The sequence below is a fragment of the Chaetodon trifascialis genome, chromosome 18 (genome assembly GCF_039877785.1).
Source record: "Chaetodon trifascialis isolate fChaTrf1 chromosome 18, fChaTrf1.hap1, whole genome shotgun sequence".
In the NCBI taxonomy this organism is placed as follows: domain Eukaryota; kingdom Metazoa; phylum Chordata; class Actinopteri; order Chaetodontiformes; family Chaetodontidae; genus Chaetodon; species Chaetodon trifascialis.
In genome coordinates, this window is record NC_092073.1 from 1,064,291 (window position 1) to 1,088,875 (window position 24,585).

Consider the following 24,585-nt stretch of genomic DNA (forward strand, 5'->3'; position numbering starts at 1 on the left):
AGCTTTACAAAACAGCCTGTGACTCTAAGAATAAATCCATAAATGTAATTAAGTGTAATGGAAACATTTAGTGAAGTATATAAAGTAGCCAGCGACACAATATTAATATCTGTGGCACAAATTGATTTTTAATTACTGGAGGTATGCGCTCCCCTCAGCCCTCCACCTATTTTACTGGCCATAGCTAGTCTGTGGGACAGTGGGGGCTGGGAGCCTGTTTGGCTGGCGACCATCCATTGAGTTAGAACAAAGGATACACTGTAATGCAAATAATGACTTTTCAGCCAACAACGCGGCCGGCTCAACACTACACATGCCTGACAGAGTGACAGACAGGAGAACATCATGACGCCCGTGGTGATGGTGGCGATGTGTCAGTGAAACTACAGGTTTACTCAGCTCTGAAATGTACCGGGAGTTAATCACTTCAAATGCACAAATGCAGTGAAGTTCACAAACCACCAACAGTTTATAGAATAGGATGGACAGTCTATCAGTGGTCATTAGAGCAGCTCTCTAATAATTAAAATAGATGTCACACTGTGCGGAAGAGCTTAATAAGTTAACAAGAGATTTGGCCACGACAGCTGAAATGTAAACTTCTGTGATGCAAAACTGTGTTTGCTTCTGATGTCTAAGTGTGAAGCGTTTTAAATCATGTGCATCTTCTTTGTACTCAGAAGCACATCAAGAATGCATTTTTTACTCCAGAAATTACGAAAAATCAACAAAATATCACAGCCTAGAGAAGGATCACAAACTTTTCAATGTCTAAAGTCAATTTACTAGTCACCTTTATATTTATTTATTTACGTGCATTACGTGCTGTCTGCCACCAGCTTTGTGTGGAAATACTTCAAAATATGAAACAATGAAACAATTGGATTTATACTTTATCTAAAATCGGGGTGAAATATTGCATGCCACGGATTTGATAGATACAGAAATCATCATCTGAGAAATACTCATGATACTGATTTCACTGTTTATTGGCCATTTTCATGTGTGTGTGTTAATTGATTGGCCAATAAAAACAAGTAGATTGGCCAATCTACATCGGCCCATTGGCCCTTTATTCAATTCAATTCAATTCAATTCAATTCAATTCAATTCAATTCAATTCAATTCAATTCAATTCAATTCAATTCAGTTTTATTTGTATAGCGCCAAATCACAACAGAAGTTGTCTCAGGACACTTTCCATATAGAGCTAGTACAAACCAAGCTCTTTTATCTACAAAGAAACGTGTGCAGGTGTCCGTGCGGGGGATGAGGCTCGCTGGCTGCGGAGGGAGAGTTGATGTTGTAGTAAGAACCTGTCTGCCTGCTCTAACATGATGAAGTCATGTTGAACATTTCCGTTTCCCAAAAAAACATTTATTTGAGGTGCAGCGGCACAATATTAATGTCAAACACATGTGCACAACGCCTGACGTAAAAAAATGCATTCTTGGTGCGCTTCTGAGTACTATGTTTTCCCATGACTATAACTTTTTTTTTAATAGTTACTGTTTATATTCATTGCGTGAACAGTCTGAAAAAAGAGACAGAGACACAGAGAGGAGGACACAGACAGTCACACAGACAGAGTGATGAAAAAGATCAGTGATAATTAACTACAGTATATTAAGCCTATGATGTTGAACATCACAGTGCGCAGTGCGAGCCGTCTGCTGCGTTCCGCAGCCGCCTGTGAAGGCAAACGAAATCTGGAACCTTTCAGCTCAATGACATGACTTTGAAAGCACCAAGTGACTTGTTTTAACGAATTTCGTTAGATTAAAATATGTAGAACTGTAAAATATCACTTCCATGAGGCTGTTCAGTCAGACATTAACAGATCACAGGCTGAAATTGGCATTTCATCCTCCCGTCCCTCCCTCTTCAGCGCACTGTAAACGATTTCTGTCCAGTAATATACAGTACACACACATACAGGACTCTGCGTATTGCTGGTAACCGCATCAAATAGCGACCCGCAAATCTAAAATGCGCTACAAACAGGAAACCCACCAACTGAAAAGCAGAGTGGCTCCGCAAATCAGGCAGAGTATTAAACATTTAACTGTTTAGCAGTTCAAAATGCTAGAAAAACACGACGCACAACTTCTGTTATTCATGATTAATTTTCTGGGCACAAATCACTCGGCACGCAGAGATGCGCTGGGAGCCTCTCCAAAGGTGGAGAGAGATGTGGAGGAAAAGGCAGGATGGGCAGATGAGCAGATCCAAGAAGTTTGTGAACAAGCACTACAATAATGTGGATGATTAAGCATAATTATATTTAAAAAAAAACTGCACAGGGTGCTCTACTAGACAAGCAGTTTTTCTTACAGCAGTGGAGGCTAGGTGCAGATCTAATGAACAACTCAGCAAAGCTGACACAGTAACCAATTATAATGATTGCTCCTCCTGGTGGACTGATCGAGCGAGTGCAGGTAGTTTCCGCAAATGGAGCTTAGGGGCGTTACGAGTTGGCCCCGCGCCGATGACGTCATCGCGAGGGATCTCATTACAGTCACGAACCCGCCTACTGCAGAGCAGGGACCGGTCACGGACCCGCCAGGGCCCCAGCACGAGATTAGGGGAATTTTGAGGCCGCTACATCTGTAGAATCTGTCTAATGGCAATACATACACTACAAAGATGGTAGGCATTTAAAAGTATTTTATTTTGACTGAATGAGTTAGTGAAGCTGGACTAAAGGATGAAATAATGACACCAGATGTAGTCTTGAAAGTAATGCAGTACTGTATGTATTGAAAGAACTCTCCAAGATTTAGAGTCTCTAGGACATGTTTCAGTTGGCCAACAACGGATAAGACAAAGTTACCATTTTTCATTCATTCAGTTCATTTTTGTCAAATACCTGATGGCAAGTCTTGCATGCATTGTTTTCCAAAGCACAAAAGCAGTTGGGCCAATATACATGAAAATCATATTTCCCTCTTTTGAAAAGTTTTTTGAGCAGATATTTGGTGGATGGCAAGAGGAAAGTTTGTGGTAGAAGAAGTATCACAATTTGGAGAAGTCTTTGCAGACCATCTTGTGTCAATCCCACTGCTCCAGCAAAAGCCATCAAAAGTAGGATGAGTAACAGATGCTCCTCTGTACAGTGGGGACCTCATTATGTCATCATTAACCTGGAATAAAAAACAGGATCCCTATTAGTTACAGCTCCTGTAATGTGGTTAAAGTAGGAGATGTGATCGAACCATTTGGCCTCTATTTGGCAGCAGAGGCACCCCCACCCTCTTTCAGAGGCAGTATGAAATGTTGTGACATCATAAATTAAACTGCTTGCTATTGACAGAAGAATCAAGAATCTGGATTCCAGCTGTGAAGTGTCAGTGGGCTGCTGTAAAATATTGACTAAATATTGACCATTGGCACGATATTCAGAACCAGTGGTTGTTATGAGTGTTATGAGTTATTAGTGCATTATCAGAAATTGTCATTATTTGGAATCCTGCTCAGTCATTCCCAGTGCCCATTCCAAGCTAACTATGGTACAAGGACAAAATGTTTGATGGCTCTACTGTGCAAATTTGGGATATATTATAATAAAGATTTTCCAACTGCATGTAGTGTGAACCACAACAGCTCATATTTTACAGGAAGTGATTGAATTTCAACAAGGATTTGATTCATATCTCTAATCAGACTGGTTTGTATCAAAAATGATCCTACCATGTGTAGGTCGGATTGGTAGGAGACTCTTTATTGCAGCCTCTTGCTCTGGTCGGGCTGGTAGGAGGCTCTTTATTGCAGCTAGTTTCTCCCTTATTATATGACCCGCAACTCGTACGCTTGGGCGGCTTGTCACCCACACACACACACACACGCACATTCCCCCACTCTGGACACTACCCCTCTGGACACTCAAGCCGCCTCAAGTCATCAATTGATTGATCATTTGAAACCATTTGATTGTATTGAATTTATTGAATGTCACTGAATTTATTGAATGGTAATTTGAATTTGAAATTTCTTTCTTCTGTTTTGTGAATGGCCATTCCCTTTGTTTTGGTTGTTCTATTTTTTTCCAATATACCATTTTAAACTGCAAGTTCTGTCTCAGTGTCTTCCTCTCTCCACTCCTAGAGCCGAACTCGGATCTTCTGAACTAGCCAATTTATACTGTATTGCTTTGTGCAACCTAGCACCCATAAGGTTGGTTGTGGTTAGTGTGCACATGCTACACGTGTTCAGAATCAGAAGTTGAGCCGTTATCACCACCATCACCACCATCATCGTCATCCGTGCTGTCGAGGAGGTGCTAAAGAGAGGAGAGACACCTATAGCTATTATTAGTTAAGAGAAGTGCTGGATTTAAATTGTTGTGTTGAATCAGTTTCTGTGAAAGGGAAAGGATTTAGTTGATATACAGTATTTATACAAAATCATCATATTGATAATCATGATGATGAATAAATACTGTAAATCAGTTTCTAGCCCCATTAGCACAACTACTACTCATGTTTTCTGTCCTTGGTTGTGAGAGGTCCCCCAGAACATCATGTGTGATTACGTCGCTTTTAAAGTGAAAACTTAAAATGCAAACTCACCTCGAAGTCAGAGTCCAAACTTGCGGCCGTGCCATTGCTGTCTCTGTCCATGTGGTCATCAAGGGACTGCTAGGAGGAGACAATAGGTAGCATTATTTTCAAAGTGGGGCTAAGTCTTAATCATTATGAGAATACACATGAAATAAAGAATGAGTGAACCTACTTTTTCAGGTTCATTGTTCATCCTCCCCTGTTCCTCATCGCTGTCATCATGGGTTGCTTAAAAAAAAAGAAAAATACACATTTTATAATAGATAACTAATTACTTGGCTCCATAAGCACCCCTCATGTCTCATGTTAAATAACATGACTAGGCTGACCTCTCAGAGCAATGGCAGAAGACATGAGGTGTGCTTATGAGGCCAAAGTGATTTCTGAGCTGTTAAGCTGCTTAAAATGTAAATTCACCTCAAAGTCAGAGTCCAAACTTGCGCCTGTCCCATCGCTGTCAGTGTTGTCATCAAAGGACTGCTGAAAAGAGGGGAAACAATTCTGTTAAATCCCCACATGGCCATCTTGCTAGAAGCTACAGATGATGCACGTGGAGACTTTGCAAGCCCACCGAAAAATATGATTGGCTTTGCTTTTACTGTCAGTTGCTGAGGCAAAGCTAAGTAGACCAGAGGTATAAGCTACGTTAGCAAAGGGACAAGAAAGCTATGTATGAGCTAATAAAGTGCATAGAGGAAAACAAAGTAAGTGTGGGATTGGAGAGAAATGTGAAAGACAAAAAAATGTTTAGTGACCCAAAGAGGATTGGCCTGGTGGAACATGGGGTAGTTGGAGTAAAACCACCTACATATGTAGGCCTCGAATTTCCCCTAATCTCATGCTGGGGCTCTGGCGGGTCCGTGACCGGTCCCTGCTCTGCAGTAGGCGGGTTAAGTATCTTGGGATCCTGTTTGTTCACGAGTGAGGGAAGGATGGAACGTGAGATTGACAGGCGGATCGGTGCAGCGGCTGCAGTAATGCGGTCGCTGTATCGGTCTGTCGTGGTAAAGAAGGAGCTGAGCCGAAAGGCGAAGCTCTCGATTTACCGGTCAATCTACGTTCCTACCCTCACCTATGGTCATGAACTTTGGGTCATGACCGAAAGAACGAGGTGCCGGATACAAGCGGCTGAAATGAGTTTCCTCCGCAGGTTGGCGGGGCGCTCCCTTAGAGATAGGGTGAGGAGCTCTGTCACCCGGGAGGAGCTCAGAGTAGAGTCGTTGCTCCTCCGCATCGAGAGGAGTCAGCTGAGGTGGCTCGGGCATCTCTATCGGATGCCCCCTGGACGCCTCCCTAGGGAGGTGTTCCAGGCATGTCCCACCGGGAGGAGGCCCCGGGGAAGACCCAGGACACGCTGGGGTGACTATGTTACTCGGCTGGCCTGGGAACGCCTCGGGATCCCCCCGGAAGAGCTGGAGGAAGTGTCCAGGGAGAGGGAAGTCTTGGCGTCCCTGCTCAGACTGCTCCCCCTGCAACCTGGCCCCGGATAAGCGGAAGAGAATGGATGGATGGATGGTCACCTATTTAACTATTTAACAGCTAGACAAAATAGAGTTAGTTTTAAATGGACCAAACTGGAACATCACTGCTATAATAAAAATAATGTCAGAAACAGTGCAACAGACAGTGCAAGTCTGTCTTCACGTAGTTCATGGTAGAATAGTCAGATTTGATGTGCTGGCTTTTTCCATTTCATTGTTTTTGTCTCGTTCGGAAACACTGAAACAAAAATAAAAAAATCCATTGCTGCATTCACCTTATAAGGTATTTCTTTTGATGTCTATGATCAGTGGAAGCGCGACTCATCAGTCTGGGTTGTTGTCAAATCAAGGGGAACTTTGCCTGAAAGAGGCATTCAGGTTCTCAAAATGTTTTCATCTAAAGGTGTCTTCAGAAACAACACGACTTTTGTGGTGTGATGCACATAAAATCAGTGGAAAGACATGAGTGGACAACAACAGATGGGATTCACTCTATGTCGTACGACACCTCAGCCTCTGACTACACCCTGGTGAAGGTATGTAGTCAGTGTAGTAGAGGTATGGATTTTGATGCACTGCTTATCTCTCACCTGGGCCTCCTCGTAATTGTGTAAATTATCTATATCAGGTCTCTGACCTTCTCCTTGCTTGGGGGCTGCATGTAGGATCAGATGGGATCAGTCCAGCTGTGGAGCAGCAATGAGCTGGAATATGTCATTCAATGTAATGTGTGAGTGTGGACATTTTTGCAGAAAAGAGGACAGGAGATATTCTGTCTTCAGTTAATGGTATTTATTAACACACTGATAAAATAGAGAACATGTACATGGATCTCAGTCTTTTGGGAAATCACAGTCTGCAAGCAGTTAGCTGCAACCACCTGCCAGAATGAGAATGCCTGACTTACGATTACACAGAGTTTAAAAAAGAAATGTCCAGCTATCTAATTCGTCAAAACAGGTTTGGGGTCACCGTGGTTTAGACATTAATGCTCCCTACTTGGTCCACAGGCTGGTCCCAGCCTCTTGGCACACGACCCATCCAATCCATAGGAGACAGTGCCCTGAAAGAGAAGATGGCTAGACCCTCCTCTCTATATAAATTATGTGTTACTTGACACGAGGTATGTTAAATTTTGTTTCTGTGTTTTCTGAGGTTACTAAAGGTAATATTGCCTGTATGGCTATGTGTGTTTAGCTTAAGGTTACTGGAGGGCATGTTGGTTGTGTGTCCATGTGAATGTAGCTTATAAGGAGATGAGAGTAAAGTATTTAACTCTAACAAATGGAGCTACTCAGCCCCCCTGAAATTATTTCTACCCTTGAATTTTGATGACTAGTGCATTCCCTCTGTTGATGCTTCAGTAAGCTTCACAACTAATCCATTTGAGATGACAGTGTGCCCACAATGCAAGAACATTGACATTTCCACTGTTCACTTACCAAGCTCAAAGCTCGGATTCCAATATGTTTAATCGATAATTCATGGCAGATGGAATCTGTTTCTCTCAATGAGACTGGTTCATATTTTGGTATGATTATGATATCACAAGTATGTGGGTGAGAGGAGGATGTTAGCCAGGTTGACATCAATCATGGACAACCCATCCCACCCTCTGCAGGAGACAGTACCCCCTACTACTTAAGCAGCTCCTTCAGTTGCAGACTGCTGCATCCAGTCTGTCAGAAAGAGAGCTTTCGCAGGTCCTTCATCCTAACAGCTGTCAGGCTGTTTAACTCATGTAATGAGCATCATGTAATGTAGCACTATGTATGTTAGGTCTACTCTTGCGTTTACAAAAAAGGGTAACAAAAATAGCAGAGTTTTCTGAGGAGGAGGTCTATGACTCACTAAATAATAAGCGCTCGCGGAGATCTTCTAGATTCAAAAATGATCAGAATTTATTTTCACAAACAAAAACATTCTCCGTGGTTGACTTCATAATGACCAAAACAAAAGCTTAATTTAGTGGTAGATAAACTGTCTCACTCCTCACTCCTTCAACACTCAACACACACACACACAAAAAAACAGACAAAGGAGAACCCAGCTGTCTTATCTCCCTCATCATAGCGGGAGGACGGTCTAACCAGGAGGAGGGCCGTGAGCAGCTGAAAACTGTCAAAACAAATAATAATTTGTCTACAATATAATCTACAACTTTCAATAAATAATCAACACGATCATCAGCATTATTTTTGATTTACCATTTTCCAACAAACTAATACACAATATGAATAGGCTCCAACAATGTATGCTGTCTTTCTCAATTCCACATCATAAACTCACTTTTGTTTTGCACTACTTTTATCAATGCTAATAAATGGTCACATTTATTTATTTATTTGACCTGGTGCAATTTCTAAGTTGATCATTTGTCTCAACTGTGCAATAATACTATTTATTATCCATATTGGCAACAGTATTTTTATAATCTGTATATATTGTGCGTGTACATAGACCTAGTATTTCTCAAGTGCAATAGTATTTTTTAGGTGCAACAGTATTTCATTTCATTAGTTAGTTTTCTCATAAGACTACTAGCAACAGTACTCTTTCATAGCAGTAGGATTCTTTGGCATTTACTATTTTTTTTTAGAATCGGTACAAATGTACATATACATAGTTGTTTTTCTATTCTGTACCCTGTATAATTTTATTTATTTTTATTCTTTAGAATCACAGGAGTCATGGTGCGTCTTTCACTCCTCTTTCAAACCATCGGTCTTCCCTGGACAAAATATGTACATTATTGTCCTCAAATGGTTACATCAACGCAGTGAACAGCAACATCAAGTTCACTTGACACAGCTGATGTTCAAGGTAGCGGTCTGGCCTTTTTGGATTGCGCAGTGCACACTGAAGATGACAGAAGACTCAACATTGACCTATAAGGAAAATCCACACACATGGATCCGTATTTGCTGTTTGCTTCTCACTACCCTCTGGATCAGAAGCTGGAGGTTTTTAGAACCCTACATCATCAGGCACAGAACGTCCCCAAAAGGAGAAAAGCCAAAGAGAGGGTGCAGAAACACATCAGGTAAGCACTTAGAACATAACCCAAATGATTACCCAAATAAGGCCTTCATCAAGACACCAAACAGAAAGAGAAGAAAAGAACCATAAACAGAATAATATTGTCAATCTTTACATTGCAGGCGTATCTGAAGAACTGAAGATTTTCAGCAAATAACTCATCCCTGTGGACTTCAAGCCCAGTAACACAGAAGCTTGTCCACCCTGAGGGCAAAACAACTAGGCATAAGCAGAGCAGTGTAGCGTATGCAGTACAATGCAATGAGGAATGCACGGACTTGTACATGGAGGAAAGAAAACGACCACACAGGTGCATTGCACAACACAGGGCCAATACCTCAGGTCAAGACTCAGCAATCCATCTACACTTAAGGACGGGGGACACTCAATTGGGGAGATCCCTCCTTTTGTAAAGCACATAGACGTTACCCACTTGAGGCTAAGTGAAAAACTACATTTTCAATGATGTCAGGGAACTGATCATGCCAACTCACTTGCAGTTGTTCAAACTGATAAAAAAAAAAAAATTAGACTCTGGTGGGGCTTGCACGATACCAGATATATCGTAATTTGGGGAAAATGCATGTTAAATGATAAATGACACATCATGGATATTTCAAATTGATGAAATGATGAAGCCATAAGATGCAGTTTTTCGATCTGAATAATGTCTTATTTTCTCAAGTGTGTGAACAATATAAATATGTGGCAGTGTCATTCACGGTGGAAAAAGCACTTTACTCCAACACTGAACTACAAAAAAAGGGATTTATTGATTAAAATTCTGTAGTCAATGTTACAGTCAATGAAATGCTTGTATAGTTGCAGTTAAATTTAAATCAAATGTTTGTACAGTTGTTGTTATGTTTGGCCAGGATTTGGAGTCAATAGCAGACACACAGACAGGGAGTAAGGGTAAAATAGGGGTTTATTGAATGAGCAGTGAGTGAAGACTCCAGGTACACATGAAACTTGTAGCTGGGAAGTCCTGAGAACAGCAGGTGAGGCAAGAGGTACTCAGGTGGAGAGTAGCTCAGAGATATGCTGGAGAGCACAGAACTCAGATGGTGTGAGTACTTGCATTGAGGGAATGTGGTGGTGGAGGCACAGTTGAGACAAGGTGGTGATGGCTGAGGGCTTGAGGTGAAAGCAAGAGGCTGGGCAGTGTGATGGTAGAGATGCTGGAGCTGGAGATTGGTGCAGGAGAACTCATTAAACAAAAGGGAAAAAAGAAAACACTGTGGATCAGGCATTGGTGATAGACACGGGAGAACAAAAAACTAAAGATTCACTTGTCTGATAAACAGCCAGCAATACCACTAAGTGTCAGAAACAATGGCAACGAGTCTTCTGCAGTCCACAGTCTTCATACTGCGATGTTTGATTGTGATGAGTCCAAGCTGTGTTGGAGCCCGCTCCCAGCCACCTGGAGAACCATGCCAAGCCTCTGCCAAAAAAGGGAACACAGGAAACAAAGTTCCACACAAGAAAACCTTATAGTTTGCCAAACCACCACAGTTGTAGTTAAATCAATTGGCAGTATTGCATGTTACAATTTCAGCTACAACATGAATTGTCAAACTTGTTCAACAGGGTCTATTTATAGACTCTCAGTATAGTATTCATTTGCAAATTGAAAAAAAGATGAGATGAAACGGAAAAATAAGACCTAGAAGACCAATGAATAGCTTTCAGTGCAGTCACTGAAATTTTTTGTTTTGATTTTTGTTTTTTGTTGTGATTCTCAGTATGTTTCACTTAAAAACATTATTTGTTGAAGTAAGCAATCATCCACTAATCAGATAGTCAGTTGTTAGATTCCTTTCCCCTGCAGTCTAGATGACCTTGGGCAAGATAGTGAACCCTAAATTGCTCCAGATGGCAGTCTCTGTGTCAGGGTCTGTGTGAATGGTTATTGTGCTTGATGAACAGGTGGCACCTTGCATGGAAGCCTGTGCTACCTATTTATGAATGAATGTATGAAGAGGAGAATGCTGGCTTATGATATTAAGAGCTTTGAGTGGTCAGTAAGACTCAAAAAGTGCTATAATAAATGCAGTACTACTTAGTTTTTTTTATAAGTTGTGGGAAGGTGTATACAAATAAGTAGTAAGTAGTGAAATTAATGCATTTCTAGCTACTTTACATTAACTGGAGGTAAAGTATTGTTATTGTTAATTTCAATAATTTAAAGTCGAAGTATGAGTCTGCTCACTGACAAGTACAAATGAGAGGCACAGAGTTCCAAAATGAAATGGAATGAAAGTGAAACAACGATGCTCTGAGAAAACACAGCTCTGACTCAAAGGGGTGAAAGAGAAACCTTGTGGCATTGATTGTCTAGCAGCCATTGTCTGCCTAGCTGCCCCCTTTCCCTGAGCCTCAAGGGTGATTTGTCAACTAAAAGACCATTAATCACTGAATTGGAGGACAGAGTGTGTTTAGAGGGAGAACATGACCACCCATCTATCTATACCAAGATCCAGACACCACAGACAGACCTTGAGACACAAGTTCAAGGCCGAGGTGGAGAAGCAACCCTCAAGTGGATATAAAGTTAATTGCAAAGCAAATCAAAGATCAAAGCTCTTGCAGCTAGGAGCCGCAATGCCTAAGCTACACCTTGTAGACTAGTGGGCTGTTTCTAACGTCTAACACAAGTTTTTTAGCTTTAACTTTCACATTTTAACTTTCACAGTGTGACCACAGCAGAATAGGTAAAAAAAAACAACAACAAAAAAAAAACACAACCACAGTAATAATCAGACCAGCATGACCTTTCAACATGCTCCATTTTCAAAACTTTATGCAGCATGTGAGCATGTTATGGATTGAATAAGTGCCCTCTTTAACATAACATCCTGTTATCCAGTGCAAGTGTCTGCTGAACTTTATAAAACAGGTAGTGGAACTCACTTCTTATTCATATTAAATTATGAACATGTGAAAACATATTTTTGGTTTAATGTTAGAAGCGGGCTGCACGGTGGCGCAGCAGGTAGTGCGCATGCCTCACAGCAAGAAGGTTGCCGGTTCGATCCCCGGGCCAGGCGGGGCCCTTCTGTGTGAAGTTTGCATGTTCTTCCCGTGGGTTCTCTCCGGGTACTCCGGCTTCCTCCCACAGACCAAAAACATGCTCATTAGGTTAACTGATGACTCTAAATTGTCCGTAGGTGTGAGTGTGAGTGTGAATGTTTGTTTGTCCTTGCATGTGGCCCTGCAATCGGCTGGCGACCGGTTCAGGGTGTACCCCGCCTCTCGCCCATTGTAGCTGGGATAGGCTCCAGCCCCCCGCAACCCCGAAAGGGATAGGCGGTATAGATAATGGATGGATGGATGTTAGAAGCAGGGTTGAGTATCCATCTCATCTCATCTCATCTCATCTCATCTCCAACCGCTTATCCAGGGTCGGGTCACGGGGGCAACAGCTTCAGCAGGGGACCCCAAACTTCCCTTTCGCGGGTCACATTAACCAGCTTTGACTGGGGGATCCTGAGGTGTTCCCAGGTTAGTGTGGAGATGTAATCTCTCCACGTAGTCCTGGGTCCAGCTGGACGTGCCTGGAACACCTCCCTGGGGAGGCGCCCAGGGGGCATCCTTACCAGATGCCCGAACCACCTCAACTGGCTCCTTTCAATGCAAAGGAGCAGCGGCTCTACTCCGAGTCCCTCATGGATGACTGAGCTTCTCACCCTATCTCTAAGGGAGACGCGAGCCACCCTCCTGAGGAAACCCATTTCAGCCGCTTCTTTTGGTCATGATCCAGCCCTCATGACCATAGGTGAGAGTTGGAATGAAGATTGATCGGTAGATCGAGAGCTTTGCCTTCTGGCACAGCTCTCTTTTCGTCACAATGGTGCAGTAGAGCCAACGCGATACTGCCCCCGCTGCTCCGATTCTCCAACCAATCTCACGTTCCATTGTCCCCTCACTCGTGAACAAGACCCCAAAGTACTTGAACTGCATCACTTGGGGCAAGGACTCATTCCCTACCTGGAGTAGGCAATCCATTGGCTTCCTGCTGAGAACCATGGCCTAGATTCAGAGGTGCTGATCCTCATCCCAGCCGCTTCACACCCTGCTGCGAACCGATCCAGTGAGTGCCGAAGGCCACAGACTGATGATGCCAAGAGGACCACATCATCTCCTCCGGGATCCTTGCAAGAGTAAAGAGCTAGTCCATTGTTCCACGGCCAGGACGGAATCAGCATTTGTTCCTCTTCAATCTGAGGTTCCACTATCAGCCGAACCCTCCTTTCCAACACCTTGGAGTAGACTTTACCAGGGAGGCTGAGTAGTGTGATACCCCTGTAATTGGCACACATTCTCTGGTCCCCTTTTTTAAACAAGGGGACCACCACCCCAATTTGCCACTCATTAGGCACTGTCCCAGACTTCCAAGCAATGTTGAAGAGATGTGTCATCCAAGACAGCCCCTCAACACCCAGAGCCTTCAACATTTCTGGACGGATCTCATCAATCCCCGGGGTGTTGCCACTGCTGAGTTGTTTAACTACCTCAGTGACTTCCACCAGGGTAATTGATGATGATCCCCCATCAGTTTCCAGCTCTGCCTCTACAATAGAGGGTGCATCGGTCTGATGCAGGAATTCCTCAAAGTGCTCCTTCCACTGCCTGACTACCTCCTCCGTTGAGGTCAACAGTGTCCCATCCTTACTCTACACAGTTTGGATGGTTCACCGTTTCCCCCTCCTGAGGTTCCAGATGGATTTCCAGAAACACCTTGGTAAAATCTCCGAACTCCTCCCACACCAGCTGCTTTGCCTCCACCACGGCGGAAGCTGCTGCCCGTTGGGCCTGTTGATACCTTGCAACTACCTCTGGAGTCCTCCAAGATAACATATCCCGGAAGGACTCCTTCCCGGAAGGAAGTCGGACGACTTCCCTGACCACCAGTGTCCACCACGGTGTTCGAGGATTACCGCCCCTCAAGGCACCAAAGACCTTTAGACCACAGCTCTCCGCTGCAGCTTCAGCAATGGAAGCTTTGAACATCGCCCACTCAGGTTCTATGTCCTCAACCTCCACAGGGATGCCAGAAAAGCTCCGCCGGAGGTATGAGTTAAAGATCTCTTGGACAGGGGCCTCCTCCAGACATTCCCAGTTTACCCGCACCACACGCTTGGGTTTACCAGGTGTGTCTAAAGTCTTCCCCCACCCTCGGACCCAACAGATGGTGATCAGTTGACAGCTATGCCCCTCTCTTCACCCGAGGGTCTAAAACATGCGTCAAATGATACGATAGCGAAATCCCCAGAAGGACTATGGAGTCCCCTACCGGAGCCCCATGCAGGACTCCACTCAGGGTTCCCAAGAAGACCAAATACTCTGAACTGCTGTTCAGTGCATATGCACAAACAACAGTCAGAGCCCCCCCCATAACCTGAAGGCGTAGGGAGGCGACCCTCTCGTCTACTGGGGTAAACTCCAACGTAGCGACACTCAGCTGGGGATTTGTGAGTATCCCCACACCTGCTTGGCACCTCACACCTTGGGCAACTCCAGAGAAGAATAGAGTCCAACCCCTATCGAGGAGAACGGTTCCAGAGCCGAGGCTGTGCGTAGAGGTGAGCCCCACCAGATCCAACTGGTAGTGCTCCATCTCACGCACGAGGTCCGGCTCCTTCCCCCACAGAGAGGTGATGTTCCACTGTCGAGATCCCCGGCCTTCACTGCCAGTATCCATGATGATCTTTAATTAAGACTTTCATGCCAAAGTAAGTTTTCAAATCTGTCAGTGGATTCATCCTGTGAAAGGACAAAAAACTTCTCCTTGCTATAACATTTTTTACTTAACTTTCTGCTTCCTCTAGCATACTTGGTGCCAATCACATAAGCATAGTCTCTTTCCATAAATGTGAAGACCCTTTGGCAAGGTCCTCAATGCTGCTCGCGTAGCTCATTATGAGTGAATCCCCAACTACCAGAGTCATACTGGCTCGGATGTCACCAGAGGTCAATGCAAGATGGCACTGTGCTAGATGGCAGCCTGTTGCAGTAGCTCAGCCGTTTTCGTTTGTTTTTACTGTCGCGATGTTCGTATGCAGTGTGTACAACTTAACACTATTACTTTTTATACTCTTTGTATTCGAGGGCCGTACAGATGGGAGAGGGGGCATCGCCTACACACGCCAGCAGCTGATCACGTGTAAACCCACGCTGCTGCCCAGAGAGAGGATTGTTGTCCTGGACTAGCTGAAGAGATGATGTTGGGGCTGCAGAACCGGAGCCGGAGCCTGTGGGCGAGGAGACACAGACCGTCTGTTCCGGTGGTCATTATAGGGAACGTGAAGTCGTTAGCAAATAAGACGGACAAGCTCATCATGCTGGTCAGGACTCAGTGGGAATACCGACAGTGCATCCTAAGGCCTTCACGGAGTCATTGTTGCATTCAGATGTCCCGGACCGGAGCATGGAGGTACCCGGCTTCAGCTGTGTGTGGGCAGACAGAGACGTGGCTCAGAGCGGTCTGTCTACATCCCTCCGAAGGCTGACGGGGAAGCAGCCTGTGACGTCATCCACTCCACTGTAGGGGAGCTACAAACACAGTAACCAAATGCGTTTGTAGTCATTACTGGAGACTTTAACCATAATACTTTGGACAAAACTGTACTTTCAAGCAGTTTATCAACTGCCCCAGCAGAGACATACAAGACTTACTGTATGCTAATGCAAAGGATGCATCACAGCCTGGTGTTGTTAACACCTTGGTATGTTCCTAATGTCCAGAGGCAGCCTGTGTCAAGAACAGTGAGGGGGTGGACTCAAGAGGCTAATGAGTCACTGCAGGACTGCTTTGAGACAACACAATGGAATGTGTTGTGTGAGCCACATGGGGAGGAGATCAACAGCCTGACAGAGTGTATCACAGAGTACATCAAATTCTGTTAATAGACCATACTGCCAACCCGGACTGTGTGCTGCTTCCCCAACAACAAGCCCTGGATAACCAGTGAACTGAAAAGTCTGCTGAACATGAGGAAACAAGCTCTCAGGTCAGGGGACAAAAGAGAACTGAGGAGTGTTCAACACAAGCTGAGGGAGAAGCTGAGGCAGAGCAGATGTGCCTACAGGAGGAAGCTGGAGGCCAAACTCCAGCAGAACAGAGTGAAGGATGTGTGGACAGGAATGAAGGAGATCACGGGGCTCAAGGCAAAAGACAGACCAGCAGTCGGCAGCCTTGAGAGGGCCAATGAGCTAAATCACTTTTTCGACAGGTTTAGCTCACATTCCCTGGCCCCTTCACACCTCCCCACTATCCACAACGGCATCCACAACCTCCCTCTGCCCAAGTGTTACAGCCGCCACCGTTCTTGTGTGTGTCTTTGTGCCCTGTGTGTGTATGTGAATGGAAATAGGACTCATCCTCCGGAAGACGCCGGCGATTGGGGAGGAGCCAGCCAGTGTCCAATCCCCTGCAAGCAATTATCTCCTGGCGGCTACAAGAGATGTCTCAGCCTGGCAGTGGGTGACTGGCATCTTTGGTGACCAGTCCTCGGCTCAGGAGAGATCCAAATTGATTTGCAACAGATTTGTCAGAGTTCTGCTCTTTGTTTCGTTTTGGCAACCAGACTTGAACTGAGCTAGGTTTAGACTGATTTTCACATACAATTAGATATTGTTTGTTAGCTTCAATAGGCTTAGGGGTGCTTTTCCCCCTTTTTTTTTCGTTTTCGTTTTTTTTCCATCTGAACTGTAGGCCTCATTTAGGAGGATTTTATTTCCATTTTGTCTTGTGTGGGATTTAGGTAAGCTGTCCCTTTTGGAAAGTTATCTTTTAGTTATCCTTACTTAAGCTCTCATTTTTGGAGAGTTCTCTTTTAGTTATCCTTACTTAAGCTCTAAATTTTAGGAGAGTTCTCAGTTTTGATTATTTCATTTGTTTGAAAAGCACCCACCCACTCTTTTCGTTGTCTTGGCCTTTTGCCTTTTGTGTACTAAAACAATTTAAAACACTTTGATTTAAATAATTGGTGTGGAGGATGCCATTATACACCTGCTGCAGCATGCTCAGTCCACCTGGATTGTAGCAGCAGCACTGTGAGGATCACTTTCTTTGATTTCTCCAGTGCATTTAATACCACCCGCTGCTCCTGGGTGAGAAACTGTGAGTGATGGGAGTCCACGCACCCTCAATCTCGTGGATTACTGACTATCTGACAGATAGACCACAATTTGTCCAACTGGGCAATATTCTGTCTGACACCGTGGAAAGTAGTACAGGAGCACCACAGGGGACTGTTCTGTCTCCGTTTCTCCTCACCTTGTACGCCTCAGACTTTCAGTTCAACTCTTATTCATGCGACCTACAGAAGTTTAGGGATGACTCAGTGGAGGTGGGGTGTGGACCTCCACACGAGAGGATGGACGAGAGGAGGAATACATAGCAGTGGTGGGCGATTTTGTGGAATGGTCTGGGAGAAATCACCACATCAATGCTGTGTATAAGGAGGGGATGAACAGACTCTATTTCTTGAGGAGGCTCAGATCATTCAACATGTGCAGCAAGATGTTGGAGATCTTCTACCAGTCTGTTGTTGCCAGTGCACTCTTCTTTGCTGTAGTGTGCTGCACTACGGCAATATTGCACATACGGTCTACCGTTTACATTTTATTTAGCATCTGAAACTGCACAGTTTTTGCTGTAAATACTTGTGTGTGTGTGTGTGTGTGTGTGTGTGTGTGTGTGTGTGTGTGTGTGTGTGTGTGTGTGTGTGTGTAGAGCGAGCGAGAGAGAATGTTTATGCAGATTTGAGTATTTTTACATTTAACACAGTTAACTTTGACAACTATTGACTTTTCAACACTGTTAAAGACAAACAGAAGTCTTCTATTTTGATGCAGATGCAAGTAAGCAGGCCCACAAAATTCAAGATGTGTTTATATCAGCTTTAAAATCAAAACTCTGATATTCACTCACTCTAAACCACATTCAGACTGAGGATTTATTTTTAAACAGTCAAAAGCCTCCATCTCCCTCCCGAAAGTCCACATAGATTCTCGACCTTCATCCAAAATGAATAGTTGTGTCAACAGGGAGTCAGCATTCTAAAACTCCTTCACTTCTCTCAGACATTAGGACATTCTCGTATGTATATGCTATCTCGCTTCTCCATCTTTCATGTAGAGAATGCTTGAGTAGAAAATGAAAGGGGGTGAAGATCCTATCACATAACAGCATCAGGTGAAATGTGAAAGTCTGCCCTGCAAGGCCGGACACACACACACACACACACACACACACACACACACACACACACACACACACACACACACACACACGCACACACACACACACACACACACACACACACTCCATTTGACTAACCATACTGTACAATATGTCTACATTGGCCATTGTGTCACTTCATCCCTGTCTTTGTGCAGGGATAAAGTGAGAGCACAGGGAGTGTCTGGCTGTGGCCGGGGCACTGATAGCATTGGAATGAATGAGTTAGCAAGACTGGGCTGCATATTAAGGGATAAAGAGTGAGATGATGAATGTAGAAGAAGCATTATGGTGACTCTTTGAAAGCATACCCCTGTACAGGTCAACAGCTTTTGGAATACTTGTTGCTTGTGGTTATGAATGCTTGTCATCTGATTTCAAAAACTCTCAAATATCAAAAACAAAGAGCCGGTAAGTAAGGTTTCAGTAATTTTGTTTTCCATCCATCCATTTTCTATGCCGCTTATCCTTTTCGGGGTCGCGGGGGAGCCTATCTCGGCTGTCAATGGGCGGGAGGCGGGGTACAGCCTGGACCGGTCACCAGCCAATCGCAGGGCACATACACACAACCATTCACACTCACACTCACACCTAGGGGCAATTTAGAGTCACCAATCAACCTAATGAGCATGTTTTTGGTCTGTGGGAGGAAGCCGGAGTACCCGGAGAGAACCCACACATGCACGGGAAGAACATGCAAACTTCACACAGAAAGGCCTGACCCGGGAATCGAACCGGTGACCTTCTTGCTGTGAGGCACGCGCACTACCTGCTGCGCCACCGTGCAGCCCGTAATTTTGTTTTGTTTTTTGTTTTGTTTTCTGTTGCTCTGTCCTTACTTATGACAACCAAGATTACCATTACATGGTCAGCATCTATGCCACAACCAATATGGCTTGGCTGGATTTAGAAAAAAAAGACACAAAAGACTAGGTTAGTGATAAGCATAGATCATGGTTTGGGATTAAAGAAACCAAATGGTCATTGTTTTTGAAGGAAAGATTTATCATTACCAGATGTATGTGACAACCATTTGTCTTTTTATTGTAAAGTATAAAAGCCAAGACATTGTGCAGATCTGCAGAGAACACTCTGCATGAGTCTTCCCTCCATGCTGCATGTATTAAAGAGACCTGATTCATCACACCGAGTCTATAATTCTTCAGAGAATTAGCAACTCTCAACAAGCAACAAGGAGAATTTCCCTTACAATTTTGCGATGAGGATGGGATAGACGCTCTACTGATCGACACCTGAGCCTGGACTGAGGGTCAACTGTTGGCAGGAGTCTCATACGACTCAGGGAAAGTTCTGCTCCAAGAAACGGAGGACAGGATCCCACCTAAGGTTGGGCACAGGTGGCAGACAGTGGACGCTCCATCTATTTTAATAGGTGAGTACAGTGTTATGAATCAATCTCTAGATGAGTTGTGTAACTCCTGTGTGGGTGCAACTGTCAGTTCCCATGTAATTCTTGTGTAGGTTTGGGAACGGCTTCCATGTAATTCTTGTGTAGGTTTGGAAGTTTTTTACGGTATTGGCTTTAGGTTCCCAGGAAATTCCTGTGTGGGTCTGGGACAGTTTACACTTAAGACATGCGGGGCAGTGTAAACCGGTTTCAAGTAATTCCTTTGTGGTGTTGAAACCGTATGAGCAGAAAATGGAAAAAAAAGAAAAAAAGAGAGAGATATCAGTGCAGCAAGAGGCTGTGGAAAATTGTGATTCACGTGAAAGAGCTCATTATATATACATATATATGCATATGTGTGTATATATGCCTACAACGTTGTGTGTATGTTATGTGTTATTAAGAAATAGCAAGGAGTTCTAGATAATAGAATAGAAACGAATGCCCCATCACAATAAAATGGGCGTATGAGTGGAGAAACTGTAATATAATGCAGAAATTAAACTCTTTATTGTGACTCATTCAGTGTCTAATATGTATGCATACTAAAGGGGTGCGTTGCTCGGACTGTGTCATACAAACCACCTGACTGAATGAGTTGCTCCAAGGTAATGTGTGTTTGATAAGATCCAACCATACCTGTATGGGAAGATCAGTGTGACTGTGAATTTTGTGTGACTGATAAGCCCATTGAGAGTCTAAAGCACACCTGTCCCAGTAGTGAGTCAGTTAGGATTATGGGGAACAAAACGGGGAAATTAAAACCATTACCTGACCCTCTTACAGGCCCTGCTAAAATACTGGCAGAAAAATGGGGAAAAACAACATACTGGGCAAGGAAAGTGGTCTCACCAGAAAGGCAGAGGGAGAAAAGACTGGGCCCACAGCCAGCCGGTCCAAGACAGCTGGATGGCAAGTTGAGATGCTACAGATGTGACGGCAACGGGCACATTTCACAGAATTGTGCAACCCCCGAGACTTTCCAACAGACCAGCTCCTGGCCACAGTCACCACCTAAAGGACTATCTGTTCATTCTCCAGGACTCCCAGTGACACAGCCATAGGAGGCAGCTGAGGCAGGTCAGAGCATTGAGCAGCATACACACACATTCATACACGCCGTGACACTCATGACAACATTGATGAACTAGTTGTCACATACCACCAGTGTGTTCAATTAACATTAGAAGACACCACCTAAATTGATTCTGTTAATGTGACAAACATTACTCCTGTCATTCATAAATGAAAGTGCCATTGTGGAAAGCCCTAATTCACCATGTAACACCTCCATGTCGCCTGTAAAGAAATCAAATGGGGGTTGGAGACCAGTCCAACACCTCAGGGTAGTAAATGAAGCTGTTCAACATCCAGCCCGAGTTGTACCTAATCTTGTAACACTAATGTCACAGATTCTGGCAAACTTCTGTTGACTTACAGTTATTGATTAAGCAAATGCATATTTCAGCATTCCTGTTCACCCTGGCTCATAATCTTGGATTGCTTTCACTTTTAATGGTAAATGTTACACTATGAAGGTTTTGCTTCCAGCCCCACTTTGTTTATGGCGGCTGTAGCTGAAAACCTGTCGCATTGGCAGCCAGTGTGTGGCAGTGCATTTATTCTGTATGTTGATGATCTTCTAGTGTGTTCTACACGAGAAAATTGTCAGGCTGACACAGTGGCATTGCTTTGTTTTCTGGCAGAAAACAGTCGCAAAATTTCAAAAGACAAGCTGCACCTTGTTGCGCAATCAGTGCGTTATCTTGGCCATATTATCACTGCAGAGGGTCGCAAATTAGGTCTGGACCGCATCCAGGCCATCTTGAATGTTCCAAAACCACAAACAAAGAAGCAGATGATGTCTTTTTTGGGTTTAGCAGGCTATTGCCATCCATGGATTCATGATTTTGTGGAGATCTCCCAACCCCTGTATGACATCACACATGGGGGAAAACATTTGACTATGGCTGACTCTTTGACTTGGACTTCTGATGCAGAGACAACTTTTATTGAGTTAAAGCAAGTTTTATCGAGTTCACCTTGTTTAGGACTCCTACCATACAGTCCTCCTTACAGTCTCTTTGTGTCTGAACGTGATGGTTTTATGTCAGCAGTTCTGACACAGTCCCATGGTGACAAACAGTGTATTATTCAAAATGACTTTCCACAACAGAAAGGGCTATGGTAGCATGCCTAAGGGCTGTAGCAGCCACTACTGAATACTACAGTTATGGCCACAGCTGGCATTATTGCTATGTGTCCTCTTGCTGTGCATGTTCTGTTCACCTAACACCAGCAAGACTACTCTACTGGCAAAATGTCATACTAACAATGTCAGGGATTATTCTATGCTACTCTAAGTGCTATGTATGCGGATATGTGAGATAAAAGGTGAGGTAAGAAAATCAAGGTTACATCATCACTAAAATAAATTTGATAGAATGTGAACAGACAGAATATGAACAACACGTTATTTTTCCTTCATGCCACCAGAAGGTACATTCCAGCCTTTTGTCTGCACTACTGTACAAATGATGTGCAGAGAGTGCATGCATGTGCCTTGCAGACGTATTTCTTGCATTTCATGCAGGTGTTGCTGGTCTTGGAGTCATTTCTTGTGGGACAGACCTGGCACCTGCCATGTTTCCTGCCTGCAGTTTCAACCACTGGAGTAGATGGGGTGTGTTTCTCTGTTTGGATGTCCTTCACAACAGTTGCAGCAGTTGTTGATGCTCTTGGAAGGCACTGTCTTCTCTCTATATGAGGTTTCACCAACGCGTAACCCAGCTGCTCCAGGAAAATCCTCCTCCGACTCAGTTTTCCGCTGTTCCAGTCCTTGTTTATTTCACTCTATATGACAAAGTCATTGTAGGCACTCACATCAATGATGTTGAAGAAAATTACAAGGGGCCAACAGGCAGTCATGCATCGCAGCTGTATGTGGCTGTGACCTTGTCCAGGTTATCAACCCCTCCCTTTGTCTCATTGTAGTCCAAGACCATTTGTGGTTTTCTGTCTTCTCTGGTACTCAGGGCAGCATCTTTGTGCATGGTGCTCATCAGCAGGACATTTTTCCCTTTCTTGGGGCAATAGGAGACGACAGTGGCTCTGTCAGTAAAGGCAAACATTGAAGATGTCACCATCCTGTACTTCATCACAAGCAGCTAAGAAGGAAGCTCAGGCTTTTTCTCACTGTGCCCAACATGGTAACCTTCTTTTTCAGCAGTTCTTCACCCAGGGTATACGATGTTAAAAAATTATCACATGTAATGTTATGACCATTCAGTCCTTTAGCCATGTCAAGTACCACCCTCATGCCCTGATTTTTTTTTCAGGTGCTTCCCCAGGGGATTTACCAGTGTACACCTGCATATTCCAGGCATAGCTGGACTGTGCATCACATGCTGCCCATATTTTGATACCGTATTTGGCCGGGTTGGTCAGCATGCATTGCTTGAAGGGGCAGCGCCCACGAAATGCAATCAGACATTCATCCACAGTCATGTGGGGGCCTGGATTGTAAAGAAAGGGTAATCGCTGAACCCACTTGTCCCATACATCCCGTATTGCTGCGAGTTTGTCGCGCTCTCATCGGCTCTGCCTTGTTTCCCTGTCATCAAAGTGTATGGCACGGGAGAAAGCATGAACTGTGTTTAGAGACATGGTGGCTGGAAATATTGCCCTTCCAGTGTCAGCAGGCCAAAGGCTTGCTGTTGCTTCACATTTTGACTTGTACACTCCTGCCAAAATGAGCAAACCAATGTAGGCTTGCAAGTGAGTCACATCCAAGTCTTTCCAACTGTCCCCATACACACGCCTCCCCTCTAAATTTGTTATCTCAAGCATATCTTTTTTGATTGGTGGTGTTATGAAGAGCTCAAATGCTGATTTTATGTTTTGGATATGGCTGACAGCGTATCTGGTGGGGCCTGGAACTATTTTGATGACATTAGCAGCACTAAGTGTACCCTGTTTTTCAAGTGGGGAGACAGACCAAAATAACTTCCCATTTTTGGAAGGTAGTGTGTTTGCTGGTGGTTGAGAGACAACAGGAGGGTCAACACTGAGGGTCTCATTCTCATCAGAGGAGAATGCCTCATAATCAGGGTCCTCCTCAACATCATCCTCTATCTCAGACACATTCTCCTCTTTGTCACTTTCATGGTCAAATAGATGTGACAAAACCTCATTGACAAAAATTTTCAGTTGAGAGAGCAGAAAGAGAGAGCACACAGAGCACCAAGAGAAATGGTTTAGAAGGCTGCTGTGCAAGCTTTTATATGTTTGCTCCGCCCCTGTGTTGTGTGAGCTATAAATATCTTCACAGAAACCATATTTTCCCGCCCCCGCAGCGTGAGTGAATGGGGAATGGGGTCAAATTGACCCCAAAGATAATAGGAGGGTTAAACCATCAACTCTGCTTCCTACAACTGAAGATGGAGAACCTCATTCTTACTTAGAGGTGATTGACATTGTGTCAAAACCATGTGATGTGCTGTTTGAGGGACGGTTCCCCTTGTGTTTCTTATGCTATACATACGAACTATAATGTGATTGAAAGTGCCAGATTACTTAATAATCTATCCGTCCAGGCAGCCAAATTGTTTGCACTAACCCGTGCATTCTCAATATACATTTAATGTCTGTCACAACTTCCATGCTTTGTGAAAAAACAAACAAACAAACAAACAAACAAAAAAACGTGGTTTCTTTACTTCTACAGGCAAACCAATTGCCCATAGAAGTCTCATTATTAACCTTTTGTCTGCATTACTTCTACCAGCCTCAGTAGCAGTATGCAAAGGTCAAGCTCATACAAGATCTATTGACCCTGTGTCACAGGGT

At 44.0% G+C, this 24,585-nt stretch overlaps 1 pseudogene; it reads right to left on the reverse strand.

Annotated features, from left to right (window-relative positions):
* Positions 1-22,260: 22,260 nt before the first annotated feature.
* On the reverse strand, positions 22,261-24,213 carry LOC139347126 (piggyBac transposable element-derived protein 4-like; annotated as a pseudogene).
* Positions 24,214-24,585: the final 372 nt, after the last annotated feature.